The sequence below is a fragment of the Aotus nancymaae genome, unplaced genomic scaffold (assembly GCF_030222135.1).
Source record: "Aotus nancymaae isolate 86718 unplaced genomic scaffold, 86718_ANA_hifiasm-v0.15.2.pri h1tg000030l, whole genome shotgun sequence".
NCBI lineage: Eukaryota > Metazoa > Chordata > Mammalia > Primates > Aotidae > Aotus > Aotus nancymaae.
In genome coordinates this window covers 6,641,651-6,650,803 of record NW_026988443.1, presented here as the reverse complement: position 1 = coordinate 6,650,803, position 9,153 = coordinate 6,641,651, and positions in this window count along the sequence as shown.

Here is a 9,153-nt window from a genome sequence, read left to right as displayed (position 1 = left end):
GTGCAGGCTTCTGGTTTAAACTTACACCACTAAGAGACTCTAGGCCTTAAAAATTAGGACAATAACATCGTAACACATTTTCACTCCAAAGTCTGCTTAGCAAGCTTGTAGAATATTCCACCGTAGAACTGGGAAGTGATCTCTATAAAAAAGAGTATCTAAGTCAGAGATTCTCACTCTCTGCACTGTTAACATTTGCAGCCTAATTCTTTGCTTTGGGCGGGGGTGGGGGGGGCCTGTCCTGTGCAATGTAGGGTGTTCAGCAGCCTCCCTGGTCTCTACCCACTAGGTGCCAGTAGCACCCCTCAGTCATGACAGCCCAAAATGTCTCCAGATAGTGCCAAATGTCCCTGGGGGTGGAAGTTGCTCCCATCTGAAGACCATTGCTCCCAGAAAAGGTGTGGAGGTGGGAACAAGCCTGATATATCCAGGATCTAGAGATAAACACTGCATAATTATTACCCACGTCATTGAGAACCCTAAAAGAGATGTGAAAGGACTTCATAAAATAATCATCATCACCATCATCATCCTCATCACAGCAGCTATTGTTTCCTGAGTGCCTATCACGTACCAAGCATGTGCCTGGCACTGGACACCCACCATCTCTAACAAGTATTCATGGCAATTAGCGCTGGTGCCACGGGCTGGTGACTCACAGTAACAGACGGCCAGAGCCATCATGCTCACCAAATATGGCAAACAAGAAGTATCATGGCCAGGCTGCCCTCACTGCTGCAGGGGAAAACAGGGCATGCTCTTTCTTTGTTCACGGTCCTGCGTTGTCGGATTGGGGATGTTTCTCAATACAGGGTGAGCTGGAGAACTGAGTCATGCTCCTATCAGAAGACCCCTAGTCGAAGTGACCCCCACCCTACCCCAATCAACCGTACATGACTTGTGGACCCACTGGCCACTCATTTACACCCTCACTACACAAAGAGTGGTCTGTGACCCGCAGCTGCAGTAGCACCCCGGAGCTCATTAAAGAATGCAGAATCTTGGGCCCTGCCCTTGACCTTCTAATTCAGAATCGTCATTCTAACAAGTTCCCAGGTTATCTGCGAATGCATTAAAGTCTGAGATGCTGCTCTGTGGTAAGAGTTCAAGGCTGCTAGCATCTGTCAGCATGTTAGACTGTGCACAGAGGGACTGTAGCATCCCTTCACTCTCTGGATTCACCCATTCAATAAATATTTCTCGAATGCCTACCATGTGCCCTGCCCATGTGGGGCTGACAGTCTGGTGGCCCCTGGCCACCCCCAAGCACTACCCAGATAAAGTCACTCGGTTTACAACATAGGAGGAAAACGAAGCTCTACCCTATTAAGAAACTTGGGCCACATCTTGCGGTTAATAAACAGAATCCGAGTTTTAACTGAGGCATTCTTTTCCCAAATCCTGCCTCTTTCCCCTACATTCATACTACTTTTCAACCACACTCATTGGGGCAAAAAGAAGATACAGAGGTTCCTGCATATCCTAACTACTAAATCATACTGAAAACAGGATTGAGGGATAGCGGTCACACAGACTGGCAGCTGGCATCAGTCATGAACTCATCCAGAATCAGAGGTTCAAAGACCGTTTAATTCACTGGGGTAAGGTTAGCTTTGCTCTAAGCTCTCCATCAGTTTCATCAGTTCTAAATCAAAGGCATTTAAAGACCACCCATAAAAAAAATACCAAGTAACTGCAGCTCCTGAGATTTTAATGAGTCTGCACCCTCATGCTGTATCTTCCTAACATCTTAAATCAAAACAGGGACCCAGATCAGGTTGCTGCTGGGAACTCCAAAGTCTTGCCCCAGATCTTTCTGCACCTGGGTTTCCTAAAACTTGAAGCATTTTTTGTTATCATGCAGTTTTATTTATTAATAAAAATGTCATGAGACCTGGTTTTAGGCATCAAGCAACTCCACGGCTTCATGATTTCAGGGAAATTGCTCATGAGTCTCAGTTTTGTCGTCTGTAAAATGGGAAAAACAGAAACATTTGACAGAGTTCTTGGGGGAATATGTTGAGCTAACGGATATAGTGTGCTTAGCTGGAGTCCTGGAAAGTGTGCGATAGAAGGCCAATACCTTCTCCCTTCCTTGTTTTCTGAAAACATCCCAGGGGTCTGCTGAGGGCAGATGGCACCTGATGAGTCTCCCTAGTAACTCTCTAACACACGTGGCTGAGATGAGCAGGGAGTGTGAAGGAGGCAGGGCCTCATTCAAATGCACCACCACACCCAGCTACTTTTTTATTTTTATTTTTTTGTTCAGATGCAGTTTCACTATGTTGCCCAGGCCGGTCTTGAACTCCTGGCCTCAAGCAATCTTCCCACCTTGCCCTCCTAAACTGCTGGGATTACCAGCAAGAGCCAACGCATCCAGCCTCTCTCTGTTTAAATTAACCAGTTTCTGTTGCTGAAGCTAAGAACCCTGACAGAAGCAACCCTTGGCTTAATTCCTGGTCTTAAACATAACTTGTAGAGAGAAATAAATGTATACACTTAGAAAATCCCCACCACTGACCTACCTCCGCTATGCCTACATAAGTCCTTCTGAAAATAAAGCCCTTGAAACACACCCATTGGAGTCAACTGTGGTTTAACTAGGGTATTGATGAAAATGCAGATTCCTAGATTAGACTCTTGGAGGCTGCAGTTCAGAAACATGCATTTTTTTTTTTTAACCAAGTTCCCCCTACCCAACTTTCTAATTGTTTTGCTCACTCAAATGTGAAACCCACTGGTCTCTGGTGCTTTCTAACCCTTTTCTACATAGACAAGTATTAACATTTATGTGGTTCACTGTGATGAAAGCTAGAAGCTCCTGTGACCCAAAACAATTGACCCTGGGGGACTCTGGCTGCCCCAGGTCGTACTCAGCCACCCTGAACATTAAGGGGAAACATTATCTAACTACCCACCTGGTGGGTACAATGGTGCGAGGTTCTGGACTATTACAGGGCTACTCAAACTCTGGTCCACGGACCAGTGTGATCCATGAGTTTGTAATCCATCTGCAACACCGTAACTATAGAAACTGTAAGTAAGGATTGAAAACTTACTTTGGCACCTTACCAGAACAATTTCGTGGTTGCTAAGATCCATCATACAATTTTGGACATGTTTTCTGTGGCCCTGTTCTCTATTATTTCATTTTGTTTCTAGTAATATATTTCTAATATATTCCCGAAAATATTGGTCCATGATAAATTTGGAAAAAAAAAGAAAACCAACTGGTCCATAGCATACCAAAAGAATCATTCAATGGTGAATTATGTCAGTTTGGGGGTTCCGAGTCACTATGGTTCAGCTTCAGACCTTGAATTCCCCCTGGATGTGTCTGCCACTGGGGGCTATGGCCTTCACTCTCACCACACGCAGGGCATCTAATTGTGAGATTAGATTAGTACCTGATAGCCAAAGGTCTTTTCGCCCCCAGGCAGAAGAGAAAGAGTAACTACTACTCAGAAAGACAAGGAAAACTTTATGCTTTCTCCAGAGTCAATGTAGGTGTCTCAGTGCCAGCCCCATCCTGTCCCCACCCTAGCCTTGTTCCCAGATGAAACGCAACCAGGCCCCAGAGAACTTTTGGGGTTCAAGTGCTTGAATATGACAGTGGCAATTTTCCTTTTCCCTTTAAATTCTTTATGTACAACAATCATTTCCAAACAGTTTGGGAAATGAGAAAATTAACTTCTCAATTTTATCAAGATATAGTAGAAATACATTGAAGAGCACGTATGTCAAATGTACGATTTGATCAGTTCCTCTGCCTCCTGAACTCAGGCAATCCTCCCATCTCAGGCTCCCAAGTAGCTGGGACTAAAGGGTCATGCTACCCTGCTTGGCTAATTTTTAAATTTTTTGTAGAGACGGGATCTCACTATGTTGCCCAGGCTGGTCTCAAACTCCTGGGCTCAAGCGATCTGTCTGCCTTGGCTTCCCAAAGTGCTGGGATTATAGGCATGAGCCGCCATACCAGGCCTGATCGGTTTTGAAATAGGTATATAACTGTAAAATCATGAGTACGATCAAGATAACAACCATTTCTATTACCCTGCAAAATTTCCCTGTGTTGCTTGATAATCTCTCCCTGCCTCCCCCTCCACTCCGTTTGCATTTTCTAGGAATTTTACATAAATGGAATTACACTATGTGTACTCTTTTGCTACTGGCTTTTGTTACTAAGCGTAATACTTTTGAGATTTATCGACATCATTGCATCAGTACTTCATTCCTTTTATATGGCTGAGTAGTATTCCACTATATGGAACTGTTTTCCATGCAATTGGAAAAGCCAGTTTTGAAAAAGGAAATTCAACTTTTTTAATCCTCCTGAAAGTATAATAACAAGGAAGAAAGAGAAAAAAGGAAAACAAAAAAGGAGCTCCCTTCTCTGCCCTCATTCCCACCTCAGGATCTTTGCACTTGCCCTGTTCTTGGTCTGGAATGTTTCTCAAATCTTGGCATAGTTCATACCTTCTCATCATTCACAACTCAATGCTCTGGTCACTTCCTCAGAGGCCTTCCAAGATCGCCATTATATCCTAGATGCCTACTCTATGGGCTGCTATATAGTAGGCGCTCAATAAATATTGGTTAAGTGAAAGTATAAGAGAATAAATGAATGAATGCATGAAAAGGTGAAAGAGCATATAGATTGAGCTAGAGTTTTTACAGTTATAAAATAGTTTCATTTGTAAAATCTCAGCACTCCCTAATAGAGTGAAGACGTCTGGAAGGTCACCCACCAACATGGGCTTCCTCATGGATTGGCACAGGGGCCTGGACCAAACCCAGCAGCTGTGACATAAAAACCTATTTAATGTGATGGTGAGCAAGTCAGCCTTGGTGATCCCCACCACAGTGGCTGGCTCCCACGCACCTACAAATCATCTGAAATGCTAAATCATGTTTAAATCCATCTGATTGTGACCACCAGGGACTCTGAAGGACACTTGCACATAATTTACATACCGCCAAGCTCTTACGAGCCTCTAAATAAAGCTGAGGGGGCTCCCAAGCCCTATTTTTGAGGAGAAGGACATGAAGAGGCAGATTACATCGAGTCTGCTACCCCAACACCAGGAAGAAAAGAAACTTCACCGTCCACTTGCTGGGACATCTGTGAATGTCTTAAACTACATTCGCTGTCAGATGCTTCCCAGGGAAGCCGTGATTACATCAAAAACGAGATGCTATTATCTCTCGTTTTACACAGCTCCACTGGTAACAGGTATTTTTGCTCAGATTTTCATTCCTTTTCCAGATTGTAACTATAAAGCATGTTTTAATCTGAAAGCATGAGAGAGGGGGTTTCACAAGAGCACTATGCCTTTTGCCTGCAAATGTTAAATCACATTTGGTCACAACATGGTTATCATGCCAATAATGAGTTGGTTCATCCAGCAGCTATTGCAGAGCCTGAATGCAGAACCAGGAGACACACACCTTTAAGGGCAGGACAGGCTGGTGGGAGGAGTTTCCATCCCAACTCTTCGATTTGGCTACAGATTACGCTATTGTAATAAACATGACTAATTTTTACAATCTGACAAAACAGGAAGTAAAATTGCCAGAAAAGTGAGGGCTATGAGACCATAAGTGATTTACACCTTTAGACCCCCCCCCACAAAAATGCCACCTGTTTTTTGCATTGTTTTTTGCACAATTCAGAGAACTACATCTTTTTTTAAAAAGTGAACCAAATAAAACAACCAAGTGAATATAGGCTGGCATCTGAGCAAAAGGCCACTTCTAGAAGCATCTTCTGTCCCTGACCCAAGCAACCCACAGGCACAACGAGGCTTTGGCTCATGCACAACTTGCTCTAGTCTCAAATTTCTTTACTAGCTAGAACAGTCCGTTTGAATCTTAGAAATTACCTGAGATCAAGCAGTGCTTTTATTCTTTCCACTGCAATGTTCCCTTCACCCCCAACACTGAGCCAGGCAATAACATGCTCTCAGGAAATAATGATTGATTAATTGCCTGTAAGCAAGGAAAAGATATCCCATGCCTAGCATGCACCTCTGAGAAGTGAATGAATAAATGGATGGATCGATGGATGGGTGAATACAGAATGATATTTTAACCATAGGATAACATTTGATTCTCACAACCACCTTGAGAAGTAATAACACTAATAGTTCACATCTACAGTATGCTAATTATATGCCAGCCACTATTTTAACTTCTTCATACCTATTAACTCTTTTAGCCCTCCAGAACTCTATGAAATACATATGATTATTACCTTCATTTAACAGACAAAGAAGCTGTTGGAGCCATATAGAGGTCACACTGCTGGGAGGAGGTATACCTCTTCTCCCTTGGCTACATTTTATGAAGCAGAAAGAGGAGGGTAGTGATCTTAATTTTTTTTTTTTTTTTTTTTTTTTGAGATAGAGTCTTGCTCTGTTCCCCAGGCTGAAGTGCAGTGGTACGATCTCGGCTCACTGCCACCTCCACTTCTCGGATTCAAGTGATTCTCCTGCCTCAGCCTTCCAAGTAGCCCAACTACAGACACATGCCACCACGCTTGGCTCATTTTTTGTATTTTTAGTAGAGACGGAGTTTCACCTTGTTAGTCAGGATGGTCTCGATCTCCTGACCTTGTGATCTGCCCGCCTTGGCCTCCCAAAGTGGCGATCTTAATTTGATCAAGGCTCCCGGCTCCTCAAAGGCAAGACTAGGGCTGTGTTCCCTGGCCAGTGTTAAATGGTAGAGCTACAATGTGCACCTAAATAACCTGACTGAGTCTGCACACTCAACTCTCAAGTACCACCTGTGATTGAAGCGAGTCCACCGCAAATATGTGAGATCCATAGAGGAGAGATTATCCGGGGCTGAGGACAATAGGCACTGGGTTGTGTAGCACTGTTCTCCCAAAATGGAGGTGCTGTGGGGCCCAGGAAAGAAACAGGAAAGCAGAAACACACCTGGAAAATGTGGGCAGCACCCTGGTTCCCTTGAAATCACGTTGCTTTGGTTGGGGAAAGAGAAATATGCTGGCATCTTCCCTGTTTAGTTCCCAGGAATCCATTACAGCCTGAGCAAAGGCCTTTGTAGCAAGACCCGGGCCCAGTTCTCCACAGAAGTTACCTGCATTACAGCCTCCAGGATTGGAATTACTACAAAACATGGTCAAAGAGTCTTGGGGACGTGGGGAAACCCAGGATGAAAGAGGGGAAACCAGGACAGAAAGAGAACTTGTAAACATGAAGAGGAAGAACAGATTGGAGCTAGTTGCTAACATTAATGTGCGGGTTTGGGATTATGGCTTCAGGGATAATTGCTTCTGTTTTGAGAAGGTGTAAGGAAACAGGGAGACACGGGTTTGGAGTTGGGAAATGTTGGTCTCTTAAGTGTAAAACTCCATGTTAAACTGGATGTTGGGTTGGAGAAAACAGTATTATTAATGCGGCTAGAGAGACAAAGATAAAAATTGAAAGAAAGAAATTATAGTGCAGTAATTAAGAAAGTTTAGTCAATCTGGGAAAGGGGGAAGAGAGAGAAAAGTGGGTGTCCCCCTACCCTTTTTTTACCCCTGCCTTACTGACCACACATATGGAGCTGAAAAGAATGTGGGTTTGCACTGAAAAGGTTGCACAGGATTGATGAATTTCAGTTCATTGTGTGGACAGCGTAAAGCTACAACTGTGCTTCAAACTGCAGCCCCAAGAAACACCTCTCTGCATCAGGGAAAAACCAAAAAAGATCTTTGCTCAAAAGTCAGTAGCAAGAAACCCTGAGAAATATTCCCTATGAAAGTCATAGCTCAACTGAGACTTGTGGGGTTTGTAAATTATAAATAATGTGAGGGACAGGCAGACCTTACTCACAGCCAAGTGTCAGTGCCCCAGCACAGTTCTGAAACCAGACCTTGCCATTTCATTTGCACCAAACAGAAACCAAAAGGTGCTTTTTCCTCCATGAAAACTGAGGAAGAGAAGCCATTCACCAGCAAGGGTTCACTGCACACAACTTTTTTGTAAAACCAAGATGCACATCTCTGAGAATTTTTTTTATCTGTTCTTTAACAATGAAAGTTGTGCTGAAAAAGTGGCAGTGTAATTTTTTTTTTAAAACAAAACTTTGTTACAAGAGATGTGCTAAGTTAGTTCATCCAGGAGTGCCACAAGGAGGTCGTTTGGGGGGATCTCATTTACGAATGAAATGAGTTTCCTGGCAGACTACCAGTCTCTTCCAAATCCAAGCTTTCTCAGAACAGGACTTCACAGATCTCACACCTATTCCCAACAGAAGACACAGGAACTAACCACTATTCGCTGGATCCTAACTAAGGTTCTATTTGAGCTGGCAGATGGGAATCTGTGCGCTCTGCTGGGCTTCCTGAACATCCCACTACTAGGTTCCAAGAATTAGCTACACTCTATTGCATGGTGATGATTTTTTTTTTTTTTTTCACGCTCAGAAAACCGCAAAGGGATTTAACCAAAGGGAAGGAAAGGTTTTCCTTTTATAAATTCTATTAGCCTTTTCCACTTTCTCTACGTCGGGACCTTTCCACTGGGAGGAATTTCATACCCAGAGGCCCCCTTGGCGAGGCACTGTTGCATGCGGGGCGCAGTGAATTTAAGTGCATGCCGCTCAAATGTGGACAGAAAGTCAAAATCGCAAGCACTTGCAGTCGCTAGCGAAGTCGGTTTCTGTATACCGGTGTAGGAACGGCCCTTCAAGCAAAGAAAGACTAACTTTGCCGCTGGCAGACTGTGCCGGACTCCTGGCTGGGGCGCGTGCGGTGGTTACTAAGCCCGCCCTCCGCTTGCCACCCCTGAGTTTTCTGCTGGAGCCGGCGCCAGGGCGCCGGGTCACTGGGCTGCACCCGGCGCCCGTCTGGAGATAGCCCTTGGTGGTGGGCGGCGAGAGTCCCCCCAAAACGCGCATTTTGACGCTGGGACTGTACTGCTGGAGAGGGAGTGCGCCAAGGGTGCACAGCAGAGACTCGGCAAGGGGCGGGGTACCCACTGGATCCTGCTCCAGACCTCGGGTTCAAAGCTGCTCCAGTGTCCGAAGAGAGGTTAGGATTTGAGTGACAGCAGTTCAGTAAGAAAGGAGTTTCTGAAACTCCCGGGGAAGCAAAGTCCCGGGGTTTGGAAAAATAACCGCATCTATGGAGAGCTTTCCAAACTT